The sequence below is a fragment of the Oryctolagus cuniculus genome, chromosome 4, assembly GCF_051225735.1.
Source record: "Oryctolagus cuniculus isolate XC-2025 breed Fujian yellow rabbit chromosome 4, ASM5122573v1, whole genome shotgun sequence".
Classification (NCBI taxonomy): Eukaryota; Metazoa; Chordata; class Mammalia; order Lagomorpha; family Leporidae; genus Oryctolagus; species Oryctolagus cuniculus.
The window spans coordinates 28932223-28955243 of record NC_142870.1 but is presented as its reverse complement, the minus strand read 5'-3'; the positions used below and the strand labels follow the sequence as shown (position 1 = coordinate 28955243).

General features: G+C 37.8%; 1 long non-coding RNA gene across 3 annotated transcripts in view; it reads left to right on the top strand.

The window, feature by feature from the left end:
* The window catches only part of LOC149126935 (uncharacterized), a 251511-nt gene that overhangs the window by 43202 nt on the left and 185288 nt on the right, over positions 1-23021 (top strand). The gene's annotated exons all lie outside the window — the stretch shown is intronic.

Genomic DNA, 23021 nt, shown 5'->3' with positions numbered 1-23021 from the left:
ATCTTACTTTTATTAAAGTCTCTTGCTAGCTAGCTTCTACCCAACTTTTCCCATTTTATAGAATAGTCACTTGTGAGTCACAACTTCTTCTCCATAGCAAACTATATGTTTAAACCTTGCTTGAAAATAAAATGCTAGGAGTTCATTCTGAACAACACACTAGATGTAGATTTTGGATGTACCTGGAATAAGGGTGCTCTCTATTGATGAAATAATGACATAACAACAGTAGATGTATGGCAGTCCTTGGCTTAGGGTTCCATCTAGTGCTGAAATAGCAAAAGTTTTCACAGGCTCAGAGAAAAATGAGTGTTCTGTTCAGAATTTCAGGAAGGCATTGTAGAGTGGATTAAGCTGCCACTTGGGACACCTTCATTCCACATCCGAGTGACAGTGTGAGCACCCACTATTCCACTTGCAATCCAGCTTCTTGAGAATGTTACTGGGAAGACAGCAGAAGATGGCCTGAAGTACTTTTGTCCTTGACACTCAAGTTGGAGACCCACGTGGCATTCTGGGTTCCTGGCATCAGCCTGGCCTGGCCCTGGTTGTTGAAAGCATTGGGTGGTGAACTAGTAGATGTAAGAATCTCTCTTTCTTTATGACTCTCCCTTTTTGTCTGTCACTCTTCCTTTCAAATAAATAGATAAATCCTTAAAATATTTGTGAAAAAAATTGAATTAAAATATACATTAAAATTTTCTAGAAGATAGGCACACACACACACACACACACAAAGTCAGATAACAAATATAGGAAACAATTCCACATTTGCAAATGTAAGATGATGTCGTATACCAATAAGCATCAAGAATGTTCTAGGGAACCATAATTGCACCTAAGAAACAAAATAAGGTATCAGAAACCAATCAGATACCAATTGACACATGAAAATGCTCATATAAAAAATCCAAAATAGCTATTTTAAGGAACTGAGTGGTATTCAGAAAAACAGAGTAGTGATTCATTACACTAACAAAGAAACTTAACAGAGAGATGAAAGTAATATAAGAAAATAAAACAAATGCTTGAGCTGAAAAGTACACTAAGCAACATTAAAATAATGACAAAGGCGTCAATGGCAGATGACATAAAAAAAGAGAGAATTAACTCAAAGACAGGCTATTTGAAAATACACAGAAGAGGCTAAATGAAAAACAAATGAATAGGAATCAAGAAAGCTTATGGGAACTTTGGAATAGTATTAGAAAAGCAAATATTTGAGTTATTCAAGTTCAAGAGAGACTTATGAAAGACTAAGGAATGAAAAGTATATTCAAAGTGATAATGATGGGAAACTCTCGAAATGTAGAAAAAGATACAATTATCTACATTCAGGCAGGTCAAAGACTATCAGATTCAACTCAACCAAGTCTACTCCAAGGCATATTACAAGTAAACTCTCCAAGTTTAAAGAGAATATCCTCAAACCTGTAAGAGAAGAAAACAAATAATGCACACAGGTGAGCTTTGTGGTGTAGTGGATAAAGCTGCTGTGTGAGGTTCCAGCATTCCACAGGGGTGCAGGGTCAGGTCTCCCTGATCCACATCCAATCCAGCTAATGGCATATGAAATTCACTGGAAAATGGCCCAAGATCTTGGGATGCTGCTACTCGCTTGGGAGACCTGGATGAAACTCATGGCTCCTGGCTTCTGCCTGGCCTACCACTGGCTGTTGTGGCCATTTGGGGAGCGAGCCAGCAGATGGAAGATCTCTCTCTCCCTGTGTCCCTCTCTGTCTGTAGCTATGACTTTCAAATAAATAAAATTTTTTTTAAATAGTATAGGGTGTATCAGTTCACCTGATTGCAGACTTCTTGGCAGAAATTTTATAGCTGTAGAGAAAATGGTATGATTTTCAAAGTACTATAGGGAAAAAAAAGTTGCCAGTCAAGAATACCATATCCAGAAAAGCTATCATTTATTTAGGAAGGGGAGACAGAGAAATTTCTGAACATAATCTGAGAAAATTAGCATCACTATACATGTCCTACAAGATATATAAAAAAGAGTTCTTTAAACTGAAAGACACAAATAAGTAAAAATATCAGAAAGTAGAAAACTCACTGGTTAGAGTTTTAGCCTAGAGTGAAACCCAAGCATCTACAGCCAACTGATTTTCTGCAAAGGTCCTAAGAACATAAATTGAAGAAAGGAGAGTCTCTTCAAAAATGGTGATGGGAGGATGAATACCTACACGGCAGAGAATGAAATTATACTTCATCTTCCACCTTACACAAAAATTGGCCCAAAATGACCAAAGTCTTAAGTTTAAAATATGACATTATGAAACTATTAGAAGAAAACAGAGGAAATGCATCAAAGCACTGGAGTAGCCAAACATTTTATTGCAAGGGAAAGAAAAACAAAACTAAACATATGGGATTTTATCATACCAAGAAACTTCTTTTTTTTATTTTTATTTTTTTATTTTTTATTTTTTTGACAGGCAGAGTGGACAGTGAGAGAGAGAGACAGAGAGAAAGGTCTTCCTTTGCCGTTGGTTCACCCTCCAATGGCCGCCGCGGCCGGCGCGCTGCGGCCGGCACACCGCGCTGATCCGATGGCAGGAGCCAGGAGCCAGGTGCTTTTCCTGGTCTCCCATGGGGTGCAGGGCCCAAGCACCTGGGCCATCCTTCACTGCACTCCCTGGCCACAGCAGAGAGCTGGCCTGGAAGAGGGGCAACCAGGACAGAATCCGGCGCCCCGACCGGGACTAGAACCCGGTGTGCCGGTGCCGCTAGGTGGAGGATTAGCCTAGTGAGCCACGGCGCCGGCCCAATACCAAGAAGCTTCTATACATCAAATGAAACAACAAAATAAAGCAAAAACCTACAGAATATAAGAAAATATTTGTTAACTGTCCATTTAACAAGGAGTTAATAGCCTGATATCTAAGAAACTCAATGCGATAGCATAAGAGCAAAAGCCCAATTAGAAAATTGGCAATAGACTTGAATAAATACTTTTCAAAGAAAGATGGGCAGATGGACAATACATACATAAAAAAATTCTCCACATCACTAATCATGAGGAAGATGTAAGCAAAAGCCACAATAAGGTATCACCTGATTCTCGTTATAATGGCTGTTATTAAAAACACAGAAAATAGTAAGAGTTGGTTAAGATGTGGAGAAAAGGGAACCATTGCATAATGTTGATGACAATGTAAATTAATACATCTATTGTGGATAATTTATGAAGATTACTCAAAAAATTAAAAGTAGAACTACCATACATACAATCCAGCAATCTCATTTTGGGGTTTATAACCAAAGAAAATGAAGTCAGTCTGTTGAAGAGACATCTGCACTCCCACGCTTACTGTATCATTATTCGTAATAGCCAAGAAGTGAGAATGTATTAACAGAACTTGTTGAAATGGAAACTGATGAATGGATAAAGAAAATATGATATACTATATATATGTAGTGAAATACAATTAAATAATAAAAAAAGATAAAATTTGAAATTTGCAATGTTATAGAGGTCATTATATTAAGTGGAATTAACCAGGAAGAGAAAGATAAGTACCACATAGCCTTATGTATGTAACCTAAAAAAAATGACCTCATAGATGTTAAGAGCAGAATGGTGGTTACCAGAGCCTAGAGAGAGTGAAGAAAGGGAGGGAAGAGGGAAGACTGAGTAGCAGTACTATGTCATAGTTAGAGAGGAGAAAGCATTTTTGATATTCTATTGAACAATATGGCGACTACAGATGACGATACTATATTGATTTAAAAATGCTATAAAAAAGAAAACTAATGCTCATGTTTACTGAGGGAACTTAGTTACAACAGCAGCCTCTGTGAACCATAATATTTTCACAACCTTTCTTGCTATCAAGAATGTTTCAGTTGCAGCTTGAATCTCTTATCTGATCCCCATTCCTCTCCCCCTCCCACTCAGGACCTCTTAGGTGGCAAGAAATGCTTTCTCTCTGAAGGCAGCCCAATTATTTATTTGACAATTCTGACTATTGATCTATTCAATAAAATGGCATGTATTAAGTGGCATTTAATACATGTGATATTTCTTACTGTGTGGTAACAAATAAATCAGTGAATAAAGAAGAAAAAAATCAAAGATACAACTCATAGCATATTATTGATAGCTTTTGTCAAATACTGTTGTGTGAAATTGTTATTTATGTTTATTTCTTACACATCAACAGAAGTATAAACCTTATGAAGGAAGATCCATGCCTCTTTAGTATTGTATTCTCCTTTATTTCTCTTTCCTGTGTCTAGCACAGTGGCAAACAAATGGTGAATATCTTGTAAGTGTTTGCCAAATGCTAACCCATGAGACAATGCAGAGTACATTTGAAATTTCTCACCATATAGGGCATTTGTTTTCACTGGAAAAAGAAATCTTTCTCTAATTCTTACTGTTTATTCTCTTACACTTGGAACTTTTGCCATTTCAGAACTCAGTGGTGGTGTTATTGAATGTCTTTCAACTCTAGAAATCAAAGGGCCTTTGGGAATAAGAGTTTCTTTATGCTTCAGAGTTAGGAGCTTGCAAAGTACCATCAATGGGCTTTTTGTTACTTTTGAGGAAATGTTATATTTCAGGAGCATAGATACCTGGGGCATCTGCTTTAGTTGTTCCTTTTAAGAATATCAATTTATTCTTTTGTTCAACATGACTAAATGGAGAATTGCCTCCCTGAATTTTTGTAACGTAATGGGTGGAGAGCATAAATAAGTTCTTTCAAATGCCAAAATCTTGAATAATTATCATCTGGTATTTACTTTATCCTAAATATTCATTTGAGAGCTTCTTAAATTATAATCAAATTATAAAATCATTGATTCCATTGCACAAGTAATAGCCATCAAGCAACTTCTGGTCATATAGAAATTAAATGATAAACACATATATTGATATCTTAAATTTTATGAGTTTATGCTTTTGACATAATATATTGAATGAGGCCGGCGCCGCGGCTCAGTAGGCTAATCCTCCACCTAGCGGCACTGGCACTCCGGGTTCTAGTCCCGGTCGGGGCCCCGGATTCTTTCCCGGTTGTCCCTCTTCCAGGCCAGCTCTCTGCTATGGCCCGGGAAGGCAGTGGAGGATGGCCCAAGTGCTTGGGCCCTGCACTCCATGGGAGACCAGGAGAAGCACCTGGCTCCTGCCATCGGATCAGCGCGGTGCGCCGGCCGCAGCGCACCAGCCGTGGCGGCCATTGGAGGGTGAACCAACAGCAAAAAGGAAGACCTTTCTCTCTGTCTCTCTCTCTCTCACTATCCACTCTGCCTGTCCAAAAAAAAATATATATTGAATGAAAAATAAGAGATGTGAAATGTAAGAGAGAAGAAAAATGCTAAGATTGCATTATGAATGTCATTTTAAATACCAGATATCTAATTAAAATGTATGTGAAATAAATTTGCAAGAAGCTAACAAGTAATGATTTTTCAGTCTACAAGCTGACTTAAGTTTTCATTATGAAATGAATGCTGGGTTATATTACATTCTGCAGGCTGGCATTGTGGCACAGAGGGTTAAGCCACTCCCTGAAATGCTGGCATCCCTTATCAGAGCACCAGTAGTCCTGGATGCTCCACCCAATCCAGCTCTCTGCTAATGTGCCTAGGAAGGCAGCACAGGATGGTCCAGGTGCTTAGGCCATTGCCACCCACATGGAATTCTTGGCTCCAGTCCTTGGATTGGCCCAGCTTTGGCCATTGTCAGCCATTTTGGGAATCTAATAACAGATAGAAGATCTTTCTCTCCTTCCACACTCCTCCTTTCTGTAGCTACCTTTCAAATAAAATAAACCTTGAAGAAAAATAGCATATTATAACTTGAAAAAGTCCTATTTTTTATCTTAGTGATGGTGTATCAAATTTTTATGAAAGCAAAAAGTATTTAACTAAATCATTTGTGAGCATTTTCAAATAAGCACAAAAGTGGATTTTCCTATGTTTTTCTAAGTCTTAGAAATACAGTATGTGAAACAATACTATATTGTACCTAGGAGAGTATGTTACAACATTACTGTGGTATTAAATCTAGTTTATGAATTTTGATGTCAGAAAGATGGATGAAACTTTAAAACTTCCTAATATTTTTTATCTCAAGAATTATTGGGCTCTACTCTTTGGACCTTAGATAATAAACTTACTGATGAGGTTGTGTTGGTTAGTTTTTTGTCTCCCATCCAAGTACTAACCAGTCACAACCCTGTTTAGCTTCTGAGATCAGACTACATCAGGCATGTTTAGGGTGGTATGGCCATAGACTAGAGTTTTGTCTCTATAACTAGAATACCTGAGAGGAGCAACTTAGAAAGGAAGGTGTATTTCAGCTTACAGTTTTTTACATAGTCCAAGATCAGATGGCCTCGTTTATTCTTTTTTTTTTTATTATTATTTGACGGAGTTATAGACAGTGAGAGAGAGACAGAGAAAAAGGTCTTGCTTCCATTGGTTCACTCTCCAAATGGCCACTATGGCCGGTGCTGCGCTGATCCGAAGCCAGGAGCCAGGTGCTTCTTCCTTGTCTCCCATGCGGGTGCAGGGCCCAAGTACTTGGGCCATCCTCCACTGCCCTCCTGAGCCACAGCAGAGAGCTGGACTGGAAAGAGTAGCAACCGGGACTAGAACCTAGCACCCATATGGGATGCCAACGCTGGCAGTGGAGGATTAACCAAGTGACCAATGGTGCCCCCCCCATTGATTCTAGCATCTACTGAAGCTGAGGATGGTAGAGACAGGTAGGCTACACTGAGTTTATATAATCTTCTTGTGACAGCTACCTTTTAAGGGAAATCTTTCAGTGGCCTAAAGACCATCCACTAGACCCACTTCCTCAATATCCTAACTATCTTGTCTCCACCACTAATCCATTAACCATTAACAAGACTTTAGGGACCAAGCCTCTGATATATTGGGTCTTTGGTAGAAACCCAGATTACTATCCAAAGTTTAACAAGGGTTAACAATATTTCTATTTGCTTCAGGTTTCTATGTGAGAGGACATATGCTAGAGAAACCTTATTGGCCTCTTCCCTTATCCATTACTCATTGAAAATCACAAGAAGTGAATTTCCCTGACTGATGGATGACATTGGGTCAAGTTTCTCTATCGGACCCTGAGATTTATCCTCTTTTCTTTCTCATACTGCCTTGGGTCATTCTTAGTGTGGATATGTCTATCTATTCTGTGAATACAACGTTTTCTTGGTGTACTTCCTGAAATACAAAGCATATATGTGTGTGGAGTAGTGATAGTGTTATAGGGACAAGGGAGGTAGTAAATCCTGTGACCATAGAACTAATTCCACATTTTCAATCATCTTTTTTTTAAAGATTTATTTATTTATTTGAAAGTCATAGTTACATGGAAAGAGGAGAGGCAGAGAGAGACAGAGAGAGGTCTTCCATCTGATGGTTCACTCCCCAATTGGCCGTGATGGCTGGAGCTGTGCTGATCTGAAGCAAGGAGCTGGGACCTTCTTTGGGGTCTCCCACATGGTGCAGGGGCCTGGGAACTCGGGCCATCTTCTACTGCTTTCCCAGGCCACAGCAGAGCTGGATAGGAAGTGGAGCAGCCAGGTCTCACATGGGTGCTCATATGGGATATGGGAGCTTCAGACTAGGGTGTTAACCCATTGCAAAACAACACTGGCCCCTTCAATCATGTTATAAAAATAAATTCAAAATGCTTACTTCTATTTGTCTTCTTCATGTTATTACCCATTTTATCCCAAAATTGACAGGGAAAAAGGGAATATTATATCCTGAGTTCTAACAAACCTCAGCATCTACTGTAAAAAGTAAATGTGTGGGTTACTACCATCTGTTTCATGAATGATGTAGTAAATGATACCTTATCTAATGAACAACTTTTCTAGAATTTTACTATGCTTGGATCAAGATACTCAATGACATTTTTGAAATTTATCTAGAAGATTAAGATTTTATTATTCAACAAATGGTGCTGGGAAAGCTGGATTTCCACGTGCAGAAGCATGAAGCAAGACCCCTACCTTACACCTTAAACAAAAATCCACTCAACATGGATTAAAGACCTAAATTTTGACCTGACACCATCAAATTATTAGAGAACAATGGAAAAACCATGCAAGATATAGGCACTGGCAAAGACTTCTTGGAAAAAGACCCCGGAAGCACAGGCAGTCAAAGCCAAAATTAACACTTGGGATTGCATTAAATTGAGAAGTTTCTGTACGGCAAAAGAAATAGTCAGGAAAGTGAAGAGGCAACCAACAGAATGGGAAAAAATATTTGCAAACTATGCGACAGATAAAGAGTTGATAACCAGAATCTACGAAGAAATCAAGAAACTTCACAACAACAAAACAAACAACCACTTGACAGATGGGCCCAAGGACTTCAATAGACATTTTTCAAAAGAGGAAATCCAAATGGCCAACAGACACATGAAAAAATTTTCAAATCACTAGCAAACAGGGAAATGCAAATCAAAACCACAGTCAGGTTTCACCTCACCCCAGTTAGAATGGCTCACATTCAGAAATCGTCCAACCATGCTCAAGCTGACTTGCCCCAAATGGTAGAGTTAAAAACATACCAGGGGATTCCAATTCAGTCCCATCAAGGTGGCATGTACCAATGCCATCTCACTATTCCAAGTGATCAATTTCAGTTCACAATTGATCATAATGAAAGGACTAAGAGTCAAAGGGAGCACATAAACAAGTCTAGTACCTGCTAACACTAACCGATAGAATAAATAAAGGGGAGAGTGATCCAACATGGGAAGTGAGATACTCAGCAGACTCATAGAATGGCAGATGTCCTAAATAGCACTCTGGCCTCAGAATCAGCCCTTAAGGCATGCGGATCTGGCTGAAAAGCCCATGAGAGTACTTCAGGCATGGAAAGCCAAGACACTCTGGCAAAAGATCTCTGTGAGTGAGATCCCAGTGGAAAGAACAGGTCTTCAACGAAGGAGGTACCTTTCTCTGAAGGGAGGAGAGAACCTCCACTTTGACTATGACCTTGTCTAAACAAGATAAGAATCGGAGAACTCAGAGGGCTTCCATAGCCTTGGAAACTCATGACTGGAGCATAGGGAGATTACTGATGCCATAGACAGGAGTGTCAATTGGTAAAGTCAACAACAGGAGTCACTGTGCACTTACTCCTCATGTAGGATCTCTGTCCTTAATGTGCTGTGCATTGAGATTTAATGCTATAACGAGTACTCAAACAATATATTTCACTTTGTGTTTCTATGGGGGTGCAAACTGTTGAAATCTTTACTTAATGCATACTAAACTGATCCTCTGTAAAAAAAAAAAAAAAAAAAAAAAAAAAAAAAAAAAAAAAAAAAAGAAATTCTCCCAACTTGACTCTCACTGGGATTAAACATGACAATAGGTCTGATCTGATTTCATCATCATTAAAAAAAAATCATCTATTATTTTTCACTTTATGTTTCTGTGTGGGAGCAAACTGTTGAAATCCTTACTTAATGTATACTAAGCTGATCTTCTGTATATTAAGATAATCGAAAATGAATCTTGATGTGAATGGAAGGGGAGAGGGAGTGGGAGAGGGGAGGGTTGTGGGTGGGAGGGACGTTATGGGGGGGAAGCCATTGTAATCCATAAATCGTACTTTGGAAATTTATATTCATTAAATAAAAGTTAAAAAAAAAGAAATCGTCCAACAACAGATGCTGGAGAGGATGTGGGGAAAAAGGGACACTAACCCACTGTTGGTGGGAATGCAAACTGGTCAAGCCACTATGGAAGTCAGTCTGGAGATTCCTCAGAAACCTGAATATAACCCTAATATACAACCCAACCATCCCACTCTTTGAAATTTACCCAAAGGAAATTAAATTGGCAAAAAAAAAAAGTGGTCTGCACCTTAATGTTTATTGCAGCTCAATTCACAATAGCTAAGACCTGGAACCAACCCAAATGCCCATCAACAGTAGACTGGATAAAGAAGTTATGGGACATGTACTCTATACAATACTGTACAGCAGTAAAAAACAAACAAACAAACAAACATAAAAAACACTGAAAATCCGGTCATTTGCAACAAGATGGAGGAATTTGGAAACCATCATGCTGAGTGAATTAAGCCAGTCCCAAAGGGACAAATACCATATGTTCTCCCTGATCGGTGACAACTAACTGAGCACCAAAAAGGAAACCTGTTGAAGTGAAATGGACACTATGAGAAACAGTGACTTGATCAGCCCTTGTCCTGACTGTTGATATACAGCTTAATACTTTATCCCTTTTAGTATTTTTTTGTTCTAGTTAATACTATTGGTTGAACTCTTTAATTAACACACAATTATCCTTAGGCATTTAAATTTTAACTGAAAAGTGATCTCTGTTAAATATAAGAGTGGGAATAAGAGAGGGAGAAGATGTACAATTTGGGACAAGCTCAAGCTGACTTGCCCCAAATGGTAGAGTTAGAAACGTGCCTGGAGATTCCAATTCAAGCCCATCAAGGTGGCATGTAGCAATGCCATCTCACTAGTCCAAGTGATCAATTTCAGTTCACAGTTGATCATACTGATAGGTCTAAGAGTCAAAGGGATCACTCAAACAAGATCAGTGTCTGCTAATACTACCTTATAGAATTAAAAAGGAGAGAACGATCCATCATGGGAAGCAGGATACACAGTGGACTCATAGAATGGCAGATGTCCTAAACAGCACTCTGGCCTCAGAATCAGCCCTAAAGGCATTCGGATCTGGCTGAAAAGCCCATGAGAGTATTTCAGGCATGGAAAGCCAAGACACTCTGGCAAAAAAAAAAAAAAAAAAAAAAAAAAAAAAAGACTTAAATGAAAGATCTCTGTGAGTGAGATCCTAGTAGAAAGAATGGGCCATCAAAGAAAGAGGTACCTTTCTCTGAAGGGAGGAGAGAACTTCCACTTTGACTATGACCTTGTCTAAATAAGATTGAAGTCAGAGAACTTATAACAAGAGCCTAGGGAGATTACTGATGCCATAAACAAGAGTGTCAATTTGTTAAGTCAACAACAGGAGTCACTGTGCACTTACTCCTCATGTAGGATCTTTGTCCTTAGTGTGCTTTACATTGAGATTTAATGCTATAACTAGTACTCAAACAGTACTTTACACTTTGTGTTTCTGTGTGGGTGCAAACTGTTGAAATCTTTAATTAATATATACTGAATTGATCTTCTGTATATAAAGATAATTGAAAATGAATCGATGTTAATGGAATTGGAGAGGAAGTGGTAGATGGGAGGGTTTTGATGGGAGGGAAGTTATTGGGAGGAAAGCCATAAGCTGTACTTTGGAAATTTATATTTATTAAATAAAATGTTTCACACTAGGTTCCTTTGTTAAGTTTATATCTATCAGAAAATACACCCAGGGGAAAGCATACCTATGCATCAGCAACAGTGTTATCTTTTTTTTTTTAAAGATTGATTTATTTTACTTAAAAGTCAGAATTACACAGAAAGAGGAGAGGCAGAGAGAGATAGGAGAGAGAGAGAGAAAGAGGTCTTCCATCTGTTGGTTCACTTCCCAATTGGCCACAATGGCCGGAGCTGTCTCCCACGAGGTGCAGGGGCCCAAGGGCTTGGGCCATCTTCTACTCCTTTCCCAGGCTATATCAGAGAGCTGGATCGGAAGTGGATCAGCAAGGACTCAAAGTGGTGCCTGTATGAGATGTGGGCACTGCAGGCGGCTGCTTTACCCACTTTGTCACAGTGCTGACCCCAACAGTTTTATCTTCTACCCTCTCCTCCTCCTCCTAACTCTTTGCTTTTTATTCTTGTCAACCTGTATGTATGGACAGAATAAATTAGGGGATGATTTGGGGAAATCCATATAGAGTAGATACAGATTAAATCCAGGTTTAATGAATGTAATGAGGAATTACAGTAGTCCACTGGCTTTTCTATGCTAGAGTGAGATGCCTTTAAGAATGTTTATTCTGGAAGCCTTATGATTTCTCATCAATATCTAACCTGAATTCTCATGATGTCTTTGAAAGGTAAGTAATGGTTGCAAAATCACAGCAAAATAACAATATAGATATAATACAACATACTGATAAGTAGATATGAAACAACAATATAGATATAAGCAAACAATATAGCTATGATGAACCAAAATAACATTTATAATAACTAACATGGTTACTAGGCAATTAAGTGTGTTGAATAGTGAATGCATCTTTGGTGTTTAGAATTGTTAGTTTAAATGCAATTTATTCATTTAAAGATACCAATGTAGGGGCCGGCACTTTGGCACAGCATGTAAAGCTGCTGCCAGCAGTGCCAGCATCCCATACGGACACCGGTTCGAGTCCCAACTGCTCCACTTCCATTGAGCTCTTTGCTATGGCCTAGGAAAGCCTAGAAGATGGGTAAAGTCCTTGGGCCCCTGCACCCATGTGGGAGACCTGAAAGAAGCTCCTGGCTCCTGGCTTTGGATCAGCACAGCAGTGACCCTTGCAGCCATCTGGGGAGTGAACTAGCGGATGGAAACCCCTCCCCCCACCCCGTCTCTCTCTGCCGCTGCCTCTCTGTAACTCGGCCTTTCAAGAAAATAAATAAATCTTAAAAAAAAATCAATGTATTGTAACTTGGGCCATCCACTAGAAAATTAAACAAATGAATCAAGGTGAAAATACCTTTTTCTAAGTTGTTTTATGAAAATTGGTTATAAAATCTGCAGATTTGAATTATATTATATGGCAGACTTTTGAAAAGATTTAGTAAAACACACATTAAACGCGATGATTCCTCACAAAACAAAACATCTGGTACTGCTAGTGAAATGCTCATTAATGAGCCAATAAATGTTGAAGATGAATTATTGTCAGGAGAACAGAGATTTCAAAATTTCAAATTATTTTATAAGAAAAATTTAATACCTCTCAGGCAGTCAAAAAAGATTTATTTTATTTGTTCGAAAGGCAGAGTTACATTGGAGGCAGAGGGAGAGAGAGAGAGAGAGAGGGAGGGAGGGAGAGAGAGAGAGAGAGAGAGAGAGAGAGAGGTCTTCCATCTGTTGCTTCACTCCTTAGATGGCCGCAATGGCCGGAGCTGGGCTGATTTCAAGGTAGGAGCCTGGAGCTTCTTTTAGGTCTCCCCTGTGGGTGCAAAGGTCAAGCACTCAGGTCATCCTCCACTGCTTTTCCAAGCACATTAGCAGGAAGCTAGATCAGAAGTGGGAGCAACAGGACTCGAAAATGTGCCCATAAGGGATGCTGGCACTGCAGGCGGCAGCTTTACTCTCTAGGCTACAGCGCTGGCTCCTGTGAAAATATCCTTTTAACAATCTATTTGATCTATTCTTTAATTTTTTAAAGAAAGCTTTGAGGTTTCATTTTAAGACCAATGATGTTTTTTAAAGTTGTTGGCTAATATACTGTATATGATAAATGACTATAGATGATATTATTCTTAAATATTTATACTCTTTTTAAAGTTTTATTTATTTATTTGAAAGAGTTACACAGAGAGAGGAGAGGCAGAGAGAGAAAGAGAGAGAGAGAGAGAGAGAGAGGTCTTCCATATGTTGGTCATTCCCCAACTGGCTGCAACAGCCGGAGCTGAGCCGATCCAAAGCCAAGAGCCAGGAGCTTCATCCAGGTCACGCAAGCAGGTGCAGGGGCCCAAGGGCTTGGGACATCTTCTACTGCTTTCCCAGGCCACAGCAGAGAGCTGGATTGGAAATGGAGCAGCCAGGACTTGAACCAGCGCCCATATGGGATGTCGGTGCTTCAGGCCAGGGCGTTAACCCGCTGAGCCACAGTGCTAGCCCTATACTCAACTATTTTAAAAAGAAGCAATAAGGTCATTAGAATAGAAGTGTAAACTAATGAAAACTTTAGAAGAAATGATATATCCAAAACCAGATTTTTCCATTATACTTAGGAAAGAAAAGTCTAACTACTTAATTTTTCTATGAATCACTATTTAAATTTTTTATTAACATGTAATATTTGCACATTTTTATGGGTATAGTGCAATACTTCAATATATATACACAGCAAAACAATCAAGTCAGGCAGTCAGCCATTCCAGTATTTTATCTTTCCTTTTGTGTGGAAACTATTAGATCCTCTAATCCAGTTCACTATACAGTATACAGTACTTTATTGTGAATGATGGTCAACCTGTATACTAGAATACTAAAACTTCTTACTTCTATCTAATTATTACTATAATTCTACCTAAATTATCTGAACTCCTCTATCTCTCCTCCCCCAACTCTTCCCAACCAGCAGTTATCACTATTCTAAGTCCAGATCAATTATTTTTCAATTATCTACATATGAAGGAGAACATATAGTATTTGTGTTTCTGTGTCTGGATTATTTGATTTAACCTAATGATCTTCACGCTATCCATTTTGCTGCAAATGGTTTTATTTATTTTAATGGAAAAATAATATTCCCAATGTGTAGTTACTATTTTCTTCATCCTTTCATTTGCTAATGGACACCTTGGTTGATTCTACTTCTTGACTTTTGTGGATGGTGCTGCAATGAATATGTAGTTCAGGAATCTCTTTCATCAGCTGATTTCAATTCCTTAAATATATATACTCAGAATTGGGAGAACTTGTACATATGGTAGATCTAAAATTTTATTTTAATTTTTAATCAGTTTTTAATAGATTAACTGTCCTTTTTAGATATAATTCTAAGAACATAATAATATTCGACTCACTCCCCATCCCCACCCAACCTTCCTTCCTTCCTTCTCCTTTTCTTTCATTTTTAGCTTTTGAACTAAAATATTTTAAATTTACATTACAGTAAAAAGGCTTAAGACTTTACCAAATAAGAAGTTTAACAAGTAAAAAGTCCTGGTTAGTGAGAATATAGGCAATGGCCATAAACAATAATTGTGTGGAAAAATGACCATTTCACCCATACATAGTATATTTTAAAGTAACTACAGATAATTAAAACTATAGTAGTATAACATTCTTAACTATTAGCTGATAAAGGTATAAAACAAAGTTTTGCAAAACTATATTTGCTGCAATACTGATACACACAGACATTTCTTACTTTTTTCTATCTTTTTTTTTTTTTTTTGAATTTTAGCTCCCACATGTAAGCGAGAACATATGGTATCTGTCTTCCTGGATTTGGCTTATTTCACTCAACAACATGTCCTCCAGTTGTGTCCATATTGCTGCAAATGGTAGAATTTCTTTCTTTCTACAGCTGAATAATATTTCATTGTGTATATATACCACATTTTCTTTAAGCATTCTTCTGATGATGCACACATTGGTTGATTTCAAATTTTGGCTATTGTGAACCATGCTGCTATGAGCATAGTAGTACAGGTATCTCTTATACATTGTGTTCAAATCTTTTGGGTATATACCCTGTAGTGAGATTGCTGGATCATATGGTAAGTCTATTTCTGGTTTTTAAAGAAATCTTTACACTGTTTCCCACAGTGGCTGTATGACTTTACATTCCCACCAACAGTATATAAGTGTTCTTCTTTGTCCACATCCTTGCCAGTATTTGTTACTCTTTGTGTTTTGGATTTTAGCCATTGATAGGGGTGAGGTGATATCTCATTGTGGTTTGGATTAGCATTTACTTGATGGTTAGTGAGGTTGAGAATTTTTTTCATATTTTTGTTGTTCATTTGTATTTCTTCTTTTTTTTTGACAGAGAGAGAGAGAGAGAGACAGAGAGAAAGGTCTTCCTTTGCTGTTGGTTCACCCTCCAATGGCCACCGTGGCCAGTGCACCACGCAGATCCAAAGCCAGGAGCCAGGTGCTTCTCCTTGTCTCCCATGCGGGTGCAGGGCCCAAGCACTTGGGCCATCCTCCACTGCACACCCAGGCCACAGCAGAGAGCTGTCCTCTTCAGGGGCAACCAGGACAGAATCCAGCGCCTGGACCGGGACTAGAACCCTGGGTGCCGACCCGGCAGGAGGAGGATTAGCCTATTGAGCCGTGGCGCCGGCCTGTATTTCTTCTTTTGAGAACCATTGAAGTCCTTTGCCCATTTCTTAACTGGATTGGTTATTTTTGTTGTTTTTTATGTTGCTGATTTATTTGGGATATTAATTCTTTGTCAGCTGGTTTTCAAATATTTTCTCCCATTCAGTTGGATGTGTCTTCACTCTATATGTCATTTCCTTCGCTGTTTAAGAGTTTCTGAGTTTGATATAGTCCCATTTATTTAGTTTTGCTTTTGTTGCCTTGTTTTAGGGGTCTTATTAAAAAATGTGTCCCCTATATCAATATCTTATAGACTTTCTACTACTTTTTCTTCCAGCTCCTTCATAGTCTCAGGTGTTAAATTTAGGTCTTTGATATATCTTGAGTTGGCTTTTGTATATAGTCAGAGGTATGGATCTAATTTCATTCTTCTGCATATATAAATCCAGTTTTACCAGCACCATTTGATGTAGAGACTATCCTTACTCCACTGTATGGGCTGAGTGTTTTTGTCAAAAATAATTTGGTGGTATGCATGTGGATTAATTTCTGGGCTCTCTATTCTGTTCCATTGATCTATGTATTGGTTGTTATGCTTGTGCCATGCTGTTTAAATTACTATTGCTTTGTAATATGCTTTGCAGTCAGGTATTGTGAAGCCACCACATTGCTTTCCTTTCCTCCCTCCCCGACTCATACATAGCGCCCTGTTCGGCAGTGAAAAGCCACACAGCGTGCCTCTATTCTGCTGCTATCAGTGTCATAATCAGAGTCATGGCAACGTGTGGGCAAAGGACGGATCTGCTTCATACTGAAACTGTGGGAGTTTTGGACATTATTCCCAGAGCTATGCTTGTTTACTCCATTTGATCTGGGGGATTCACCTAAGCTGTGGGGGGATAATACCAGAAGCAGCCCATAAAAAATTCCACTACCGTCCTGGGAGATCTGGGTAATGACCCCACTATACCCTGCAAAACAAGGACTGTAACAATTCATGCTAAATTTCTCAGTCACACTGGAATCTACCTGGTGAACACAGGGATGAACTTGCCTGCATTGTAATTCCCTGGACTCGTATCCTCCACAATAAAATCTGTATTCCTTGTAGTTACAATGTAGGACTGGAACAGGATTCACTTCACTTCCTATAATCTTAGGACTAGGGCTGTTAATATTATAAGCCACAGCACCAGTTAGACTCTCCTAGCAGGTCCCAAGGAAGGGTACATCTGTATCATGCGGCCAGCACTGTGGTGCAGCAGGTTAAAGTCCAGGCCTGTGGTGCTGGCATCCCATATGGCATGAGTTTGAATACCAGCTCCTCCACTTCTGATTCCTCTCTCTGCTATAGCCTGGGGAAGCAGTAGAAGATGGCCCAAGTCCTTTAGCCCCTGTACCTGCATGAAGACTGGGAAGAAGCTCCTGGCTCCTGCCTTCACTTCAGCTCTGCTCTGGCCTTTGAGGTCATTTGGGCAATGAACAAGAAGATGGAAGGCTTCTCTCTCTTTGGATGTACCTCTCTATGTAACTTTCAAATAAATAAAATAAATCTTTAAAAAGAAACAAAATCTGTATCACACAGTACTAGAGCAACACCAATTGATTCCACAAGCCCCAGCACCACTCAGCCTTGCCAGAGGACAAGAGGACAGCCACCCCTGTCTCCTGTGGCTTGAAGAACAAGGCCCTGGCTATCACATTTGCCAGGGAGACTGAAGCCTATCTCTCTGTGGGCCATAGATACACACCCAGAGAAAACCTTATTCATCTCAAAGCCACAGTTCTATCCCTATGAACTGCAGCAGACTAGTCCACTGTGTCAATTACAGAAACAGCTGACATTGATTAAGACAAAAGAAATTACTCAGAGACTAAACTCCTGGGCTCACCTAGAACCAAAGCCAAAGCAACAAGTCAAGTGATACCCTGCATTTAAGCTAAGCCATAAACTCTTTTTTGCAATAAAACCTACTCCATAAAGAAGGAGAGAGGAGCACACCAGATGGGCAGACATCAATATAGAGACACAGGAGAAATGAAGAAGCAAGTTACCATGATGCCTCCAAAAGAGCACAATAATCCTTCAGAATTAGATCCTGAATGAGACAGATATGGAATTCAAAATAATGATTGTAAGGAAACCCAATGAAATGTAAAAGAATGCAGATAGACAGACTAAAGAGATGAGGAAATCAATGATTGGCACGAATGAAATATTACTAAAGAGAGAGAACTAATTAAGAAAAGCCAAATAGAAATTTGGAGATGAAAGTATCTATCAGTAAAGCAAAAATATGATTGAAGAGCAGATTAGACCAAGTGGAGGGAAGAATTTGTGACCTCAATGGTAAGAATTTTGAAATAACCCAATCAGACAATAACAGAGAAAAGAAGTAAAAAGAATGAAGAAAGTCTACACAAAATATGGGATATCATTAAATGACCAAATATTCATATTCTTGGTATTCGAAAAGAAAAGGAAAAAGCCATTGAGAACCTGTTGAACATAATGATAATAAAAAATTTCCCAGATTTTGAAAGAGACATGGACATCCAGATACAAGAAGCTAAAGAAGTCCAATCAGACTCAACCAAAAAATGTTTCCTAGACATATTGTTATCAAATTGTCAAAAGTTAAGGAAAGTATCTTAAAGACAGTAAGAGAATTGTGTCGAGTTATATATAAGGGAAAACCAATTTGATTAACATTATACTTCTCAGCAAAAAACCTACAGGCTAGTAGAGAATGGGATGATATATTTAAGGCCTTCATAGAAAAAATTTCCAACCAAGAATATTATATCCAGTGAAGCTATCTTTAAAAAGTGAGGAAGAAAGTATTTTCCAGATAAGCAACAACTGAGAGAATTCCCCACTGCCAGACCAACCTTACAAGAAATTCTAAAGGATGTGATACACTAGAAGTAAACATGAAACATATGTCACCACCAAATTCATTGACAGAGCAGGACTCATGATCTAAATAGGGTTAGTTTGACTTCCTCTTTTCCAATTTGTATCCCTTTGATTTCTTTTTCTTGCCTAATAGATCTGGGTAAAACTTCCAGGACTATATTGAGTAGCAATGGTGAGCATGGCCATACTTGTCTGATTTTGGATGTTAGTGAGAATGCTTCCAATTTTTCCCCATTCAATAGTACGTTGGCCATGGGTTTGTCAAAAATTGCCCTGATTGTGTTGAGGAATGGTCCTCCTATACCCAGTTTGCTTAAGGTTTTCGTCACAAAAGAATGTTGTATTTTATCAAATGCTTTCTCTACATTTATTGATATAATCATATGATTTTTGTTTTTCAGTTTGCTAATGTGATACATCACATTGATTGATTTGTGAATGTTGAACCATCCCTGCATTCCAGGGATAAATCTCACTTGGTCCCAGTGAATGATCTTTCTGATGTGTTGTTGGGTATGATTGGCTGGTATTTTATTGATGAATTTTGCATCTATGTTCTCCAGGGAAATTGGAGAACAATTTCTCTTATATTCTCTCTTATATTTTTTTCTGATTTAAGAATTAAGTTACTGCTTTGCTTCATAGAAAAAGTTTGGGAGGATTCCCTCCCTTTCCTATTCAGTAGTGTGCACACTGTGGATTTGTCTTATATTACCTTTATTGCACTGAGGTATGTTTCATGTATATCCATTGTTTTAAATTTTTTTAATAATAAAATGATATTTATTTTATCAAATGCTTTCTCTGCATCTATTGAGGTAATTAGTAATGGTTGACTTTCATTTTGTTGATATTGTGTGTCACATGTGTTGATTTGTATTTGTAGAGTCATCCCTGCATCCATGAGATAAATCCCTTTTGTTCAGGGTGGATGATACTTTTTTGTCTTATTAGATTCAATTTGATAGTCTTTTGTTCAAAATTTTTTATCTACATTCATCAGGGATATTGGTCTGTGCTTCACTTTTTTTTTGTTGTTTCTTTGGTTTTGGAATTAAGATAGTTTTGGCCTCATAGAATCAATTCAGAAGGTTTCTGTCTCTTTCAATTGTTTTGAATAATCTGAGAAGAATTGGTGTCAGTATTTTTTTTTAAAGTTAGGACAAATTCAGCAGTGAAGCCATCAGATTTGGACTTTTCTTTATTACTGACTCAATATCAACCTTGGTTATTTGTCTGTTATGGTTTTATATGTATTTGTGTCTAAATTTTGCAACATTTTGTCTGTCCAGAAATCTCTCCAGTTCTCCTAGATTTTCCAATTTGTTGGCATGCAGTTGTTAATAATTATTCCTAATGATTCTTAATGATTCTGTGATGTCAGTTGTAATGTATTTCTCATTTTTTATTTTATTGAGTCTTCTTGCTTGATTAGTTAAAGCAGTTATTTATGAATTTTGGTTACTTTTTCAAAAAATTAGCTTCTCATTTTACTGATATTTTGTATGATTTTTAAAAAAATTTTATTTGACTTTTTATTATTTCTTTCCTCCTACTAATTTTAGGTTTGTTTTGTTTTTGCTTTTCTAGGTCCTTGAGATGCATTGTTAGATTATTTGACACTGTTCCAATTTTTTGATGCAGGCATGGATTGCTCAAAATGTTCCTCTTAAACTGCATTTCCTGTATCCCACAAGTTTTGATATGTTGTATTTTTATTTTCATTCATTTTGCGATTTTATTTTTGTTTCCTTTTTGAGTTCTTCTTTGATCTACTGCTCATTCAGGAGCATGTTGTTCAATCTCCATGTGTTTATATATCTCCTAGAGATTCTTTTATTGTTAATTTCTGCCTTCATCCCATTGTGGTCAGAAAAGATACATAATATGATTTAATATTTTTTAATTTGTTGAGACTTGCTTTATGGCCTAGTGTATGGTCTCTCCTGGATAATATTCTATACAATGTTGAAAAAATATATGTATTCTGCAGCTGTGGTATGTAACGTTCTGTTGGTGTCTACAAAGTTCATTTGGTCTATAAGTATAGATTAGCTGTTATGTTTCTTTGTTGATTTTTTGATTGATTGATCTTTCCATTTTTGAGCATACAGTGTTGAAATCTCCCTGTGTTATTGTATTTGAGCTTATAACTACTTTTAGATCTACTAACATTTATTTCATAAAACTGGGTGTCCTAAAGTTGGGTGCATATGCATTTACAATAGTTACATCTTCTTGATAAGTTGATTCTTTAATCATAAAATAATGATCTCTTTTTATCTTAAAGTCTATTTTGTCTGTTGTGAGTATAGCTATGCCTGCTTACTTCTGATTACAATTTTCATGAAATATCTTTTCACATCCTTCCACTTTCAGTTTGTATTTTCGTTTTTGAAAGAGTGCTTCTTTTAGGTAGCACGTAATTGGGTCTTTTAAAAAATAGATTCAGCCTGTCTGTATCTCTTAATTGGGAAATTTAATCCATTTACATTTAAGGTTATTATTAATAATTAATGAGTAGGTACTGCCATTTTCCCATAAACGTTCCTATTGTTTAGAATCTCCTTTTTTTTTTTACTATGAGGTTTTCTACTTTCACATTCTTTCATGATTCTGGTTTCCTTTCTCTGTTTAAGTATGTAGTATATGCATCTTTAAGTACATTTGTAAGGTTGGCTAGGGGGTGACAAATTCCTTCCATTTTTGCTTGTCTTTGGAAGGTCTCTGTTTCATCTTCATTCATGAATGAAAGCTTTAATAGGTAAAATGTTCTCTGTTGGCAGGTTTTTTTCTTCACAAACTTGGTCCATGTTTCTCCATTCTTTCCTGGCCTGTGCTGTGGGTTCCATGTTGATAAATCTACTGTCAGTTTGAAGGGAGTTCCTTTAAAAGTAGCCTGGAATTTCTCTCTTGAAAATTTTAGGATATTCACTTTTTGTTGTACTTTTGAAATTTGACAATAATGTGTCATGATGAGGTTCTTTTCTGATCATACCCATTTGGGATTAAATGTGCTTCTTTTATTTACATGTCCATAAATTTCTCCAAACTGGGGAAGTTTGCTGCTATTATATCATTGAATAGATTTTCTAAGCCATTCTTTTTTCATATTCCTTTAAATATTCTTTTTTAATTTATTTTGTTTTTTTGAGGGATTTTTAAGCTTTTATATAATAAATATAAATTTCCTTTTTTTAACTTTTATTTAATGAATATAAATTTCCAAAGTACAGTTTATGGATTACAATGGCTTCCCCCCCATAACGTCCCTCCCACCCACAACCCTCCCCTTTCCCACTCCCTCTTCCATTCACATCAAGATTCATTTTCAATTCTCTTTATATACAGAAGATCAGTTTAGCAAACATTAAGTAAAGATTTCAACAGTTTGCTCCCACACAGAAACATAAAGTGAAAAATACTGTTTGAGTACTAGTTATAGCATTAAATCTCATGTACAGCACACTAAGGACAGAGATCCTACATGAGGAGTAAGTGCACAGTGACTCCTGTTGTTGACTTAATAAATTGACACTCTTGTTTATGGCATCAGTAATCACCCTAGGCTCTTGTAATGAGCTGCCAAGGCTATGGAAGCCCCTGAGTTCACTGACTTTGATCATATTTAGACAAGGCCATGGTCAAAGTGGAAGTTCTCTCCTCCGTTCAGAGAAAGGTACCTCCTTCTTTGATGACCCGTTCTTTCCACTGGGATCTCACTCGGGGAGATCTTTCATTTAGGTTTTTTTTTTTTTTTTCCCAGAGTGTCTTGGGTTTCCATGCCTGAAATACTCTAATGGGCCTTTCAGCCGGATCCGAATGCCTTAAGGGCTGATTCTGAGGCCAGAGTGCTGTTTAGCACATCTGCCATTCTATGGGTCTGCTGTGTATCTCACTTCCCATGTTGGATCATTCTCTCCCTTTTTTATTCTATCAGCTAGTATTTGCAGACACTATTCTTGTTTATGTGATCCCTTTGATTCTTAGTCCTATCATTATGATCAATTGTGAACAGAAATTGATCACTGGGACTAGTGAGATGGCATTGGTACATGCCACCTTGTCCCGTATTGAAAAAAAAAAATTTCCAAAGTAGAGCTTTTGGATTACAGTAGCTTCCCCCCCATAACTTCCCTCCCACTCGCAACCCTCCCATC